The sequence below is a fragment of the Amphiprion ocellaris genome, chromosome 23 (assembly GCF_022539595.1).
Source record: "Amphiprion ocellaris isolate individual 3 ecotype Okinawa chromosome 23, ASM2253959v1, whole genome shotgun sequence".
Taxonomy (NCBI): domain Eukaryota; kingdom Metazoa; phylum Chordata; class Actinopteri; family Pomacentridae; genus Amphiprion; species Amphiprion ocellaris.
Genome location: NC_072788.1, coordinates 4745131 through 4760707, shown reverse-complemented (window position 1 = coordinate 4760707; position 15577 = coordinate 4745131).

The following is a 15577-nucleotide window of genomic DNA, read 5'->3' as shown; positions in this document are numbered from 1 at the left end:
CATCTACTTCACTGCCATCACTATCTCCTGTTCTCACTTAGTCTCTAATCCCTTCACTCTGCCCTGTCTTTTAGCTTTTCAAGAGTACATTCCATTTCTCCTTTTATTCTGTCCTTGTTATTTTTGTCTGGTCTTTTGACCTTTGTTCTGCATTGCTCTTCTTCTTTTTCCTCCCTCCCTTATTTCCTTTCTCTCAAACCATAATTCCTTACAATGCACTTTGTTTCATTGTGAGTGTCTCATCTCTTTATTCCTCTTTTACCTCGCTCTCTTATTCATTACTCCTCCATTGTTGCTGCCCTGCAACCAGGCACTTCTCCTGCCTTTATCCAACGCCTCCTTGTGTCCGCTTATGTCGTGACCTCTCCTCCTTCACCGCAGGCTGTTCACCAGCCTTACTACTACTAGTTATATGCTTATATACTCTGTACATGCATATTACTGTACTGCACACCTCCTTATCTCTGCCCGTCAGCTAATACATGTTTAATCCCTAGCTTTAATTTCATCCTAACCTGTATATTCTGAAAAACCATGACACCACAAACACTCCCCTGTCCTCTCGGATGCAACAATACAAACAAACGCCCACACACTGTCCAACTGTCTCTTTCTCTCTTTCATGCAGATCCCCATGCACATGTTGACGGCTTGTCGCCTCGGTGACGCGACTGCACAGAGGTGACACTGCGTCTGTCACTCTGACAGCTGGCATTTCACAGCGATCCACTAACTACGGTACTCACAATGCAGACAGGAGATAGATGGAAAGAGATAGAAAGGGGCACAGAGAGGGGAGGAGAGGTTGCAGAAAACAAAGATCAGCAAAACAATAAAATAAAACACAACGACAGATGGACAGTTTTGCTTAATATTTCTGCCCTTATCTTAACCTTGTCTGTGAAGATAAAGGTAAAGCAAAGTCCGCTGCTCAGTGCAGAGTAACATGAAGCTTTGGAGGACACGTTGTGCTAGATTAGGGGATGCGTTTTAAAGCTAATGCTAATTGGCCAGCTTTGTTGATAAAACCATATGGCCACTTACAAGTTCCATCTGTAATTTTTGACAATATAAATTCACATTGAATTGTTATGAGACCATAAGCAGAATATATGCAGTTTGATAAGGTTATCGGTCACCAATTAGTGACGATTAAAATGAGATAATGACAAGATGAAAATCAAGGGAAATAGTTATTTTGCACCAGTTTAAAATCGCAAGCAGTGAATCAAGGTCAAAGTAATGATAAAGCAAATGTAGCTTGTTATTTTCCTGTAGATCTAAAAGTTGTGAATACTGTCATGAGTGTAGATGCCGTCAACAACCAATGAGCATACAGTATTTGACAGAAAGACACGTCAGACCTGCTGGATGTTTCACTGAAACAGGGAGAAACCTTCTGGACTGTTATCACTTAGAGGAAACCTGTGTGTGAGAAGCTTACTGTAAGAGGATCTCGCAGTGCTGAAGAGCTGTCTGTGGAGTGTTTTTTACTACTATGCTGTCTGCCTTCTGCTTGGTACTATAGAACTATGGCGCTCTGTTACAGTATGCACCCTGTGAGGAGCTGTTTTAGGCAACGCTCCTATTCCTAAACGCACCTTTAGACATGTTTATAGTCCCTCTACCGTTTGTGATTTAACCTCTAAAGACCCGTCTCTGTTTATAAAAATGACAGACTGTTTCTTATTTTTTACATGATTACCTTAAACTGGCTTAGATGCAATTCTGTACTACTGCTTTCTCTGGAATGTGCAGATCTGTGAAGTTCCCACCTCTTTTTCCATGCTCACCCACTGCAGCTTGAGAGTACCAGCTCAGGTTTGACGGCTCAAACACTGTAAAACTACTCTGTTGTACGTTATGCTACTAGAGCAATTCAGCTGGGCGTGTTTGAAAGTGGAAACCAATTCTGAAAGATAATAACAATACAGAAAGCCCAACAGTGCTGGGTGACAGGATTGGTTCTTTTATGTTTCTTACGTATGAAACCCCAGATGTTTTTCTTTGAATCCATGTTTCTGAGACTGGAATTGTTACACTGCATTGTCAAAGATGAAATGCTCAGCTGTGACGTTGACTGAATATTACGCTAATGACGTGTCTTTTAGCATATAAAAGCACCATATGGATTTTTAACAAGGTAGAACACTTGATATTCACCACAGGAGGCTGCTAATAAATGTATTTGTGCTTCAGCACAGTGGCAGTAGATGTAAATTATGCTGTAAAGCATTGAGGAAATGTGCAACACGAATATCACTCCTGTAGTAACCTTCAAATGCACACGTTTCTTCTTTAGGAAACTGGGATTTTATAACACCCTGTGTATTTATGTGGGTTTTTTTTTTGTTTGTTTTTTTTACCTCCTTGGGATTCTTCTGATAATTATATTTTTCTTAACATGTATATCTATGTAAAATATGTATGTTGTATGTAATACACACAGCACACACAATGATGCAGAAGTATGTCTGTTTGGCTTATTGTCATATATTCAGGAGCATTTCCTTTGAAATTGCAGGGTGTTGTTGACAAATGCTTTGCAGATGAAGATGACTTGAGGTTAATGGTGATAAGGGGAAAGAAAATAGTTTTTGTACCATTTATGAATCAGATGTGACCCAAATCATGAAAATGACAAATCCATTCAGAGCACAGACAAAGCACTCTGAGTGGTCAAAATACAACGAGTCCAAATCCCCAGAGAAGCTAGAACTGAAGAGTCGATCTCATAAGGTTACCTCAGCTGCCTCGTCGCTGGTGCTTTGAACACAGGTAGCTTTACAGCTCAAGTTTCCACACTGGGAGGTCAGAAGATCTCACAAGTGTGTACTCTCCTGGGAAATGTGGTCCTCAGTTGTTATGATCACTGCAGAAGAAAAGAAAAGGAATGCTATGACTTTCAGAAACTGATGGGTTCTCTAAGCATCTTCAGTTAAAACTTGATCAGAAATGCTCCAGCAGACATTGATAAAACTCTGCCACCTCCGGCTACAAAGTCTACAGACGACACTACAAAAGGACGCTGGGCAGTGGCTCGTCTGCACAATGCGCTGAGGAAAGGCGTTCCCATAAGTAGTTCCAACGCTAAAAGGAGATTGTTCCAACTCTACTGTGCATCCACCTCCAGGGCTGTTCTCTGTACACAGCAATCATTAGCCATGGCAGGCAACCCACTTGGCCAGCTTTGTCAACCCACTGTCCATATCTCATACACCTGCCTTACATCAGCAAAATCTGTCTGTTAATTATGTAGATCTAGTCCAGCTCCTCCACCCATCCCTCAGCAAGATCAGTCAACAAAAGGAACTACAGACCAGCTATGGCCATGCAACTTAACCACCCAGTTCACTCCCAGTCAAAACACCTCACTCCCATTGAATTTGTACTACCATTTTCATTGTGTTGAGACCTAATCTGCTCATCCTAACCTGACTGGGATAGAATTAATCACATATGCTTAAACACCTCCCATTCCCCCACCATCCCTTCCTTATCCCTCCTCTATCCTTCCTTCACGCCTCCGACAGAAAAGAGTTTCATTTCTCTTAATCTTCAGTCCACTTCCCCCTCATCTGTGCTCCACGGGCTGTACAACATCAAAATAGCTGCTACTCTTTAGGCACGCAAATAGGAAATCCATACTTACAGTATCTCTGTCTCGACTCCTACCTCAGTCTATTAAATTCACAGCCCAGACAAGTTCAATCCAAGAGCAGCTTCCACAGCATCCACAGTGAGCATCTTAGACCGAACTGTTCAAGCTCCAGGCTGCTAGTCATCTCAAGTCATAATGAACTGTAGAGGGTCCATTGCAGATTTGGGTGAAAATCGCTAACTGAGATGGAACCCCCACCCTGAGTCTCCTTCGCCCAAGCCTCCAACATCGTGGCATTCCAGATTAGCCAACCAGATGACCTCCACAATCACACTCTAGTTTATATGCTACATTCATCTGCAGTCTCCAACATTACCTTTCCTCATTAAATCTCTAAACTCGCTGTTGTGGCATGCTCCTTGCTAATGAAATATATAACAGAGAGAGGGTGCATGGTGTGGGCTTGATTCACCATAACCTGCACTTAACAGCATGACAGTGTCAGCCTGCTGTTCTGTGTGTCATTCAGTTAGTCCACCACTTTAGTCCGCTCTCACCATCCAACAATTGTTGCGTGGATTGCCAAGGATGTTGCTACGAATGTCAATGTTGCCCAGAAAATGAAATTGTAATGACTTAGGTCATGATGACTTTTGATGTAGTACCACCAGCAGGTTCTTAAAAGGGGATGAATCCTTCTTACTTTCCTTGAATTTCACTCCAGCATGAGGTTTTGTGTAATATGTCTCAGTAAATGCTTCACTGCCATTCATGAGCTTCACACAGACGCATACATGGCTGTAGAGTGTGCAGCATATTTTGTAATTCTGTCATTTTTTTTAAGTATTGAAAATAGAACAAACCCACCTTGAAACACTGGTGCTTAAAAAACTCAACAGTACAGCAGCTGCACAGAATAAAAGGTTTGGAGTCTATTATGAGACTTAGCAATCTAAGAACAAAGGGAATTTATAACAGAAATAGTGAGCCCTCGTGCACTACAGAATGAAATTCAAAAGTAATAGAGAAATGCATCAGAAGATGAGAAAAAAGGCATAAGTGCCAGAAGAGAATCATTGAAAGAAATGAATAAGAAAGTGTCAGCTAGAGCAGAGCTCTGCCAGGATTCCTTTAAATTTGTCTGAGGACATACAGATCACCTCATGGAACAGTCACTCTGGGAAAGTCATTGAAAGTTAAGGCACTTTGAGATGATCCAGTACACAAAATGGATTTTAGGCCACCAGAATGTTAAAAAAAAAAAAAAAAAAGATGCAAAATGCAGTAAAACATTGAGAGTCTCCAGATCCGGTATCATCTGTTGGAAGGTTAAAAGAAGTGCTCCAGGTGTTGTGAGATTTATGTGAGGCTCATGAAAGAAGAAGAGAATATCTGGTAATTGCTAAAAATGGGGTGGAAGTGCACGACTGATGGAAGAGTAGCAGTATGCTCTCCTGTAATGTGACAGAGCATGGGTGAATAAATTACTTAAAATGGAAAAACGCCAACTTTTCTGACGCATCTGAACAAAACTACATGGCTTCCAAGAGTGGTTAGATCCTCCAGCCAAGAAACATGCTGTGCAATAGACCTGGAGACAGCATTTAACCCAGCACCATACATCCATTTGAGGGTGGATTTTATTTGATTTGTGCCCCAAATGCCACCAAAAATCGGGTTAAAGCCCATTTTTTTGAGGAAATGTGCAAAATTTAATATGCTTCACAACATTGGATTGGTACTTACCAAAGCATGACAGCGCCTGACAATTTGTATCTTGGCAGGGTGCACAGTCTCCCCTGTAGCATTCACAATGACAATGGAGGTAATCATTAGGGCATCAGAGTGGTTTGTTGAGAGGCAGCAAGCAGGATGCTTTTTCTAAAACAGTCAGGCAAATATTCTACGACGGCTTTGTTCGAATTTAGTGTAGAAGCCAATTATAAGGTAAGAAAAATGGAGCCAGTAATTAGACTAAATTGTGATTCCATCCTAATTGTATTAGTCAGGTTGACATTGCCTTCATGCTGGTGGTTTTCTCTTTGAGAGGGTTGAAAATTGCTCAAATATATTAGTAGCTACTGACCTTCAGTAAGACCTGTCTATTCTGTTGTCATCACTGATGGCTTGCTATTACTGGTGGCGGCTGCAAAAAAGCCATTAACGTTTGTCATGTTGATTCTGTCACAATTTTACGAATTCCATAATCCGACCCACAATGCTTCTACCGGCTGAGTTGACTTTTCAACGGGGTTAACAGTTGTCAGTGTGGATCAGATGTATTTGAAATGCGGAAAAAGTCTATGCTATGACCAGCAATTAGGAGGTCTGGAAGGCAGCTAGACGGGAGTGACAAACAAATAGAAGAATTAGCATTCTACAGACAACACCTAGCAAGATTTTACTGTTTCAGTATTAAAACTGATGCATGTCTGAATGCATAGGAGCATTTTCTCTCCCAACAGAAGCACTGCTTTAGCCATTGCTGTCAGGAACAAATAAATTGTGATTTTCCATCATTGCTTAACAACGATAGACCTTCCAGTTTTCAAAAACTGAATGTTTTTGATGCAACGGTGCAGCGACAAGAAATGTTTGGCTGGCATTAGCAGGTCACGTCTCGCTCTCAGTGGGCAGCATGTAGGACAATGAATCAGCTGACCAGCAGGACAGCTCATTGCACGACTTATTTTTCTGATGCAGTGACTTTTAAAATAATATGCACTCAGACTGTGTGGGGGTATGGTTCAATTTTCCTCTGGAGGGGTTGGTAAACATTGATGGAGGAATCTGTTGAATGAAAGTAAGGAGAAGCCTCGAGGAGCCAAACAACAACAATTCTGCCACAAGCTAAAAAAAAAAAGTATTGAGTTTTGCCAATAATCATTTATAGAAATGAAAACAATGAATAAGTAAAATGGCACAATATATATTTTGTTGCCTGTACATGCACTAAATAAAATGGACACATTTTGGCCAAAAGCAAACGCTCTCATCTAATCCTTGCACAGTATTGCACATCTGTCTTTCTTGTGGTGCATTCGTAATGGAGGGTCTGTGTTTTACTTGAATTTTCTGCACCTAATGTTACTGTTAATAAGCTGCTGCATAGTAACTGCTCAGAGACAGCAGAAGTTCCTCACTGCAAGCTGCCATTAACGTCATCCATCTAATCATCCCTTGACATTTTGCTTTTGTAATGGGTTTGAGCTTTCTGTTAATGGGTCTCTGTGTTATTATTTAGTGACATGAGCTTCTTGAATTTGCACCCAAAATGCTGCCCAAACTTTCATTTATAATTGCAACAGCAACCTCCATAATTCTGGGGGCAAGAAAAAGGCAGGAGAAGGGTGCGGAGAACTTATATCAATTTAACTATTACCTGACAAGGCGGATGTTGAGGGACATGCATGTCAGGAAATGTATTGCAGATCTGCTGTAATACCTGGTAGTGCCATCTCTGAAACCTCGTCGTGCTTAATGAGATGGAGTTAAAGGTGTGTTTGCTGACTACCCTTAAGGGTCCGTAAAATAAGTACTCCTCCCTGCTGTCCAGCTGCTAAATTTGGCCATAATTTGGTCAGATCAAAGAACTTTGCAGCATAAAGGGGTGAAAATGGTGCCCGGTAGCTGTCTGGTACACCTGAGGCCCTTGCTAATGCTAAATATAGACTTTTTTCCTCTGCGTGTGTCAGCAGAGACAGCTATAGCTGCTAACGCTGCTAATGCCTGGAAGCAGCAAGACTCTAATTGCATGATTCCAGTTACATTTGAACTGAAGTGACACTCTGCTGTAAGTTTCAATCCATTTTAAAGTTGGAATTGAACACTGACAGATTTGACTGACTGATAAAATTTTGCTGCAACATTTGTGGGCATCTGTTCCAACTTAGCAGCTGTATCCAGCAGCTGGACTGCAAGTTACTCCATCATGTTAATCAGGTATGAGGGCTATTGTTGATTTAAAACTTCTGCAAATAACCTAATGACTTTATAGGTTATTTCTAATTCCTAATGTTTTTGCAGCCAACATTCAGTGTCAGTGAAAGAAAACTTATTTTATCAGCATATGGAACAACAGCCACTGCATTTAATTCATTTTGCTAAATTAACTGATTATTGGTTTTTAACCTTGGTGACTATTGGTTGAGGAAATAGTTAAAATTTTGCATCCATTGTAGGAGAAAAAAACAAACACCAGAAAAGGATCCCAGTTCACAGAGATGCTGATTCACTCTGGACTGTGTTTGTTGAAATATAGTGGGTGATTTGCAGTGGAATTTTCACTTTGTGCATTATGCATGTGGCAGATTCACACAGTAGTTAGATCTCAGCAATTATTGCAAATTACTACAGGTTCACGTGTAATATGTGCTAGTTCTACGTGAATGGATGAGTACTGGCCTCAGCATGGCCTCACTTATTAAAAGCTGTCTGGCTCAGACGCTGGCAGTAACAGGTGTCTATGTAAATGTGAGTGTGCCGGTGTTATTTTAATATTTTAGAGCTGGTAAATGGTGTAAAGCCTCACCTACACCTACCCATGATGATTTTTTTCCTATTTAGTCTCCAAATAAACTGTTGAAGGTAGAACTATAGTTAAGATCAGGCAACTGAAACAAACGCAAAAGGTCAGAAAGATGACCAGAGTTAATAAAAACTAAACACATTACACTGACATTAACCCTCGTGTCGTACTGCGGGTCAAAATCGACCCGTTTTAAAGTGTGAAAATGTGGAAAAAAAATATGTTTTCACAGTGAAACTTCTGATGTCCACACTTTCAACATTTTTGGAAAATCTTTGAATAATTTTTTGGTGGAAAAAAAGAAATGTTAAAAATGTTTCTTAAGAACATTCACCTAAAAAACAACCAAAATCCAGCGAGTTTTGCTGGATTTTGGTTGATTTTTTTGTGAATGTTCTTAAAGAAAATATTAGAAGTTTTACTGATATATATGGAATCACTTTAGATATTTTTAGGATTTTTTTGGAAGATTTTTACTAATTTTTTAAAAAAATATTTACAAGAATTTTCTTGCCAAATTTGGGGGATTTTTAAAAAAAAAAAACTTTTAAGGGAAACTTTTAATGAATTACTGGAATTTTCTTCCTGAAAGTTTTGCAAATTTTCAGAAATTTGTGGAATTTTTTTTTGCTCAATTTTGAGATTGTTTTCAGACAAGGAAACAATATTTTTTGGTGCCTGTAAATGAGGACAACAGGAGGGTTAAACATATTTATCTCGAATTCCTTTTCCCACTACATAAAGAACATACAGTGCCTGTGTTTGTACTGGCCTTTGCAGTGGCTATAAACCCTTTGTCAACCTAAATGCATTAAATGCTATTAATGTATAGCACGGTTACTGTGCATGTATAAACTCCTAAAATGAATTGTTACCACATCTAAGTAAAACCAGGGTTGACACAAATAGAGTCAAAGACCCAGCAGGGAGACTGTATCTGAATAGATTCTGTTCTTCAGACTGGGAAGTAAGAATTTTTTTTTCTGTTAATCCACTGAGGCTGCTGCTCTTCACTTGCTAACTATGCAGTTCTTGTATTGATTTCAAAGTAACAGCAGCTGCTACAGGAGACACAGAATACTTCACTTAATGCGCACCAGAGTATTTTTGGCTGCAAGGAGGACGACTATCTTTCTGTTAAAATGTTCCACTTCATTCTAGCAAAACAAGCGTCTTTGTTCTTGCTCAAATGTTCTTTAGACGTCTGCGGGTGTGTGATAAAAGAGAGCTGAAGCGTCGTATACTAAACGTACTTTATTGCTCTTTGTTTCTGCTCCTATTTACCCAAATCCTCTCCTGCAGGTTAGATAAGTGTTTAATTCATTGGCAGACTTTTACCCAGCGAGATACAGTGCAACTCAGCGAGGAGTGCTGAGACAAACCGAGTGCAGACAGACAGGCTCACCCAACGTGTAGAGCAACATGAGAGGATATTGTTATCAGTGCTGATGCTTCTATGCAGCTAGAGAACGCCAACAGGCCTGTCTGGAGAGAGATGGCAGCCTTATCAGAACTTCAACAGACGACTGACGTTTTTCTTAATTTATTTTCACCAGATTGCCAGATCAAGACTGGCATTTCCATCAGGTGTTGCTGGTTGTATGCAAGCATGCGTGCACCTGTGAGTGTGTGTATGTGTGTGTCTGCAGTTTATGTGTGTGGGTATGATTATTTTATGGTAATCTCAGTGGATGCAAAGGTGGAAGTTATTTGTGTTATTTTTAAATACCATTTGAATCCTTCATTAATAATTTTACACAGCATGCCGACATTTTCTTTGCAGAGGAACATCTGTCTGGAGCTCACCCCGGAGATGCTGTTGTTGTGTGTTTGGTGTCTGTGCGGTTTGTTTGTGTGAGTCTATGTGTTTGCCTCTTTTTAAAATGCCTCAATCTCTCTGCTTCAATGCTTCCACTTTTCTAATTTTCACCACCTCACCCCCACTCCCTCCTCCATTCCTTCACTAATTACCTTTTCTTTACCATCATTTCCCTACTTAGCATATGAATTGGACCCAGAGCGTCTCTGTGTAGCTCAGTTATTATGTTTTCACGTGTATGGATGAAAGCATGTGGCTCTTGTAATGAAATACACTGAGAAATGCATTATATTCAGTTACAGCTGTGACTGATACATGGGTTCAAAGTTGGTAAATATGTCTTTTGTTTCTACAATGGCATGTATATGACCTTAAATCATAATTAGATAACCCACAAAGGCGTTTGCTGAGGGCAAATGTAACGTTGACCTCTCCTTTATTCTGTCTTCATTTCTTCTGTCTGTTTGATGGTATTTAAGCAAATGCAACGTGGCAGAAAACATTGTTTATTCATTGCAGTATGAATAATTTAATAATCATATACATTCAGTGTGCTTAAAGAACAAATGCTGATCATCATTTCCATACTGAACTTAATGTCAGTGTTGCTGATATAATATTATAAACTATGATATCGCTCTTATTGTGGAGTATTTCTCTAATCAGCAAGATTGGAATATGAATGGAAAAATTTTAGATTGACTTTGTGGAAAAAAGTTAAAGGTGAAATTGTGGTATTATGAAAATTGTATTTTTCAGGAGCCTTTGTGGCAATTGTTGGGTACGGAAAAGAAAAACCCGTGAGAAGATCTGAGGCTACTCCTCCAACAGTAAATAACTCCTCTGCTATGGCTCAGCTGGGTAAAGACAAGCATGGATCTTAAATGTGATTAATAACAACTTCGAATCATTTCTATATTGTAGCTGAAAGAAGCTACTAAAGCATGAGTTGTATGCATCATTGAAAAATCTCTTATCAGAATTTTGATTAAAAGACACGACAAATTCTACTAACTGACAGGTATAAAAAGTATTTTACTCAAAAAGCACTTATGCTATTGAGGAATTGCCCTCAAGTGCAAGTAGAAAGTAAATTATAAGCGCTTACTGAGTGTTTTTTAAAAAACTGATCCAGTTCTACTTTTATATAGTAGCTTTGCAAACATTTAATTTAGTCTGATCATATATAACTCAGTGACAGATATTAAACAGCATATTTAAAGATGGATGAACCCTCCATGACATCAGGTTTACCGTGTGGTGGCTCCAGCTGTCGCCATCTTTGAAATGTCTGATTCCTCCTGGCTAATCCAGAAATTGCTAAAGAGATGAAGCAGTAGTGTAGCTGAGGCGAGCGATGCAAACACCCCTGAGCCATGAGCTGTCCTGTGACAGTACCCGTCTGTCACTCAGAGAGTTATTTATGCATACCTTTAAGCTTTAATTCGATTTAAACAGGGTGTTATGGTCAAACTTGTTCCCCTATGCAGTTGCCATGAACTGGTAAATTAGCGATAGAGACCAAAACCCCTTTTTTGCACTCAGCTGTGAACAAGTTATTTCCGCTGTAAAGTTGGACATTTTAACCTGGACCTCTGTGGGGATTGACTCACTTTTGGAGCCAGTCTCTGGTGGTGATTCGAGGAACTGCGGTGTTCACTTCATTTTTCAGCCCTAGAAGCTGTCACTTTGCCGGAACTCTGTGAAGTTTTTCTTTGCTGATATTTCCATAGTTTTCAGCAAACAAATCAAACACTGGATAATAAGGCTGTCAGTTTTCTTGTACTTAAGGTCCCTCAAATGTGGCCGACGATTTTTATTTTCCTCATGTTCAGGCTCAGCTGAATGTGACTGAGATTCAGAACAGTTCTCTGTATTTTGGTCTTGGTGTGTGAGTGTGTGTTTTCATCTTCACTGCCAGTGTCTGGCATTTGAATGACCAACCGACTTACTGTCATTGTGTCTGGAAAAAAAAGTACTCTGTTAGCAGTTTGTTTAATTTATAATGAAGTAAAATGCCTCAAAAATAATCAACTTTACCATAGCAACAATTGTGTAAACAACAACAGTATTAAGCACCTTTATAGCAATTGTTACATATGTGATTAATTCACTACAATTTCATTTTTGCCAGGTCTTTACAGTACATTGTATAACCTCTCGAAGGTAAACTCCTGAAGGGAACTCATTTGAAAAGGCTTTTAAATCTATTAATGACAAGGAGCTCTGCTGTTTAATGATGAAATGTTAAAGAATGCGCTAATTCTTTCCATTTGGGGGTATTTTGTGACTGTAGTTAGACAGAAACCTTCATCATGCCAGAGGAAAAGAGTATCAGACATACTTGCAAAGTAATCTAAGGGATTTGTACGGCACAGGAGTTTACATGAAGTGACGGGCTCGAGCCGGAGAGAGAGGGAGAGTGGAGTTTTGAGGCTGAGATATCACACCGCATACTCTCTCAGATTACTCTCTTCTCACATAGTATTTCTCACTCATTTCCTAATGAGCTTAATGGACTGCGAGCAGAGTCTCACCTCTTTAAACCTGATGAGGTCGGGCAGAAAATTGATCTGCCTGGAGGGCTGATATGTGCCCATGCAAAATTAGATAGATGCAACGCACTTTTTTCCACCACATAACTGTGTGTCACGGTGAAAGGCGTTTTTTTTTGTTTTACAGCAGAACAGTGTAGAAAAATTGTGTTCAATCTTAGAAAAACCTCAGTCAGTTGTTAAATCTAAAACACAGATGCTTTAAAGGTCCGGGATTTTGAATTTTCTTATGGTAGCAGACAACTGTCTGCTATGTAAAGATATGATGGGGTAATGGAGTCCTGAACAAAGACTGAAATCAAACTCCCTCTGTGTGTTTTGCAATCTGAGCTTCCATGTTTTGAAAGCCAGCCGTGCATGTCAGTGCATGTGACTCCCTGTATTTGAACTGTTGGCCCTCTATGTGGCTATAAAAATACAATCCCACATCACACTGGAAAAGTAAAAGTGACGTCCAACGTTGAGACGGTTGCCTAAAACCTTAAAGAATAACAAAAACAAAAAATATTACATTATAAAGTGCTGGTTTCATATCAGCTCAATATGATTGAGGCTTTCCTCTGTAGCTTTTTCCCAGTTTGTGTTTTCTGCTCCAGTTCTTGTGTGTCTGCTTCCATTTCTGTTCATCCATAAGTCTGCTACAGACCAAAGGCACAGATGAGGGGCAACAGAAAGTTTACAAAAACCTCCTTTTCCAATGCGGCTGGATTATTCTTTGTTGTCTCCCTTGTACACAATCTTTCTGTCTCTAAATGAATTTCAAGCTAGGTAAGATGTGTGACTACCACGCCCATTTGCTTTAGTCTCAGCTGCTGGTGGTCAAATGGTGTCCAGTGGTTCTGAGAGGTTGCACATAGAACAATTTAATCCTCAAAATAGTACTTTTTACATTCAGTTGCTTACTCATGGGTGCTCTCAGGTCTGTGGGTAAATTGCTAAAATATGCCCTATTAGACATAGAGTGGCCTTTCAGTGATGGTGAATGATGCAGCGATGTCTGCCTTTATCATCTTGTGGTTCCACTCATAATCTATATGTGTTTCATTTTCCATCTGATGAAATGATTGAGTCTCCAAAAGGTCATCTCACAAGAAGAAAGCTCTTTTTTTTTGTCATTATGCTACTTTTTCTAGAAGGGAGATTCCTAACCTCTCAGTTGCTGCATTGTAATGAACGATTTGACCATTGAGTTTAAGGACAGCCTGGAAATTAAATGTGAAATTACACAGTTTTTGTCAGTGTAAGAAAAGGTGGCTGTCAATCAGTGAAACAGGCAGTGAGTGACAGCGTTGTGATCATTAGCTTGCTGCAACAAAAGGCCCATTTCGGAAAATCTGAACACTTGACATGAGCTTTTTGAAGTCTTCTCTTCTCAAATGGAGTTTTTTTTTTCTGTATCAGTAACAATATCTTTGAATTTCACAGGTAAAAACACACCACCTCACTACAGAAAACTTGTGGCAATTACACACACACAAAAAAAAAAGAGTCAGGGGAGATCAGAGGTATCGAGGTGTACTGGGGGTCCGGGATGATCACAGCTTCCACTGGGTCTCTGAAGGTCCGACTCAGGGGGAGATATAGATCACAGAGCTGGGGTTTCACTGCACTTCACGTTGGAGTAAATTGTAGACTCAGCTCACAACTCTAAATGGATAGACACCGCCGCTCAACAAACACAGCTCCTGCCACTTGTTTTTGATATTTCTTTTAAAAGCTTCGACGTCACTCACCTTGACAATTCCTAACAAACCAGACTCGTAGCACCTCAGCAGCACATGAACCATGGTGAACTGACAGAGAAAATGTCTCTCTATATACAATATATCTATATATATATATCTATCTATATATATATGTACACTAGTATTTCTATATGTATGATTACTATAAACCTTCCTTCTCTCTCCTGCCCCACTCTCTGCATCCTTGATTCTATGACACCCCTCAAACTGTCAGTGAGAGGGGTGTACTGCCTGCATGCGTGCTCATGTGAGACAATCCGTCCATCACATTTTTCTGCACTTGGATGTCAGCAGCATGGCAGCCATCTTGCTGACATCCTTGTAATGCAGCCCTGGGAGGCAAGCAGGCATTGAGGACATAAACAAGCGTGCTTGTTTGTTCAATAACTATTTCAAGCTCTTCCCAAGTCCGCCCCTCTCCACCATATCGGAGGAGCACTGATTAAAGCTTTTGGCTCCACAAGGAACAATCCATCAGGGTTGTACATGAGCTATCAGAAACCTCAAAGCCGATGCTTGCTCGCTGCTTTGTCTTCCAATGAGAAGCAAGGCGGCACATCAAACGGCTGACAAAACCTCGGTAAAAAGGGAATGCTTTATTCACACTGTAGCTGTCAACGGGAGGAAAGGGGTGAGATATTCGGGATAGGAGAAAACTTCTACAGTTTAGATCTTGAACTCGTCTCTTCCTTTCAAGGTCTACGACTGGCAGCTTAATGAAGCAACACGATCTGAGGAGCAGGTGACATCTGAAGTATGTCAGGACACGAAAGGTGATTCTATGTAAGGACATAACTTCAACCCTCAGGATTCTCATGTTGTGACTGGATTATGCTTCTTGCAACACTGTAAACCTGTTAACCTTAACTTACCATAACAGTGCATTGTTTTTATGCTGATGCTTTTAAATTAAAACTTGATCCATGAATTTATGAGTATGCTTGATTTGCAACTGATTTCAAGCCGTTGCAGTGGAAGAAAAACTGATGCATGTCAGTGTTTATAGAGAACTGTTCATTGTCCAACATGATGTCTGTGAATTCAACACGTTGTCTGCACTACAAATGACGTTTACTCACCTTCAGCTTCCTCTTGTGGCATCAGAAGTCTAAGTGGCAGTCATCGCCATATCAGGAGATAAAACCTTAACTGTCAGCATGGCGAAATGCAGTGTTTGCAGAGATTTGGACGACATCTTCTGTTGGCTCAATTGTCTAACAGATACTATGTTATTTAATTAGGTGTCAACTTCAGTAAAGCTCAGTAAAGAGAATGTTCAAAAGTCAGTTTATTTTACCAACCCCACTCACAACAAGTAATATCCTCCTA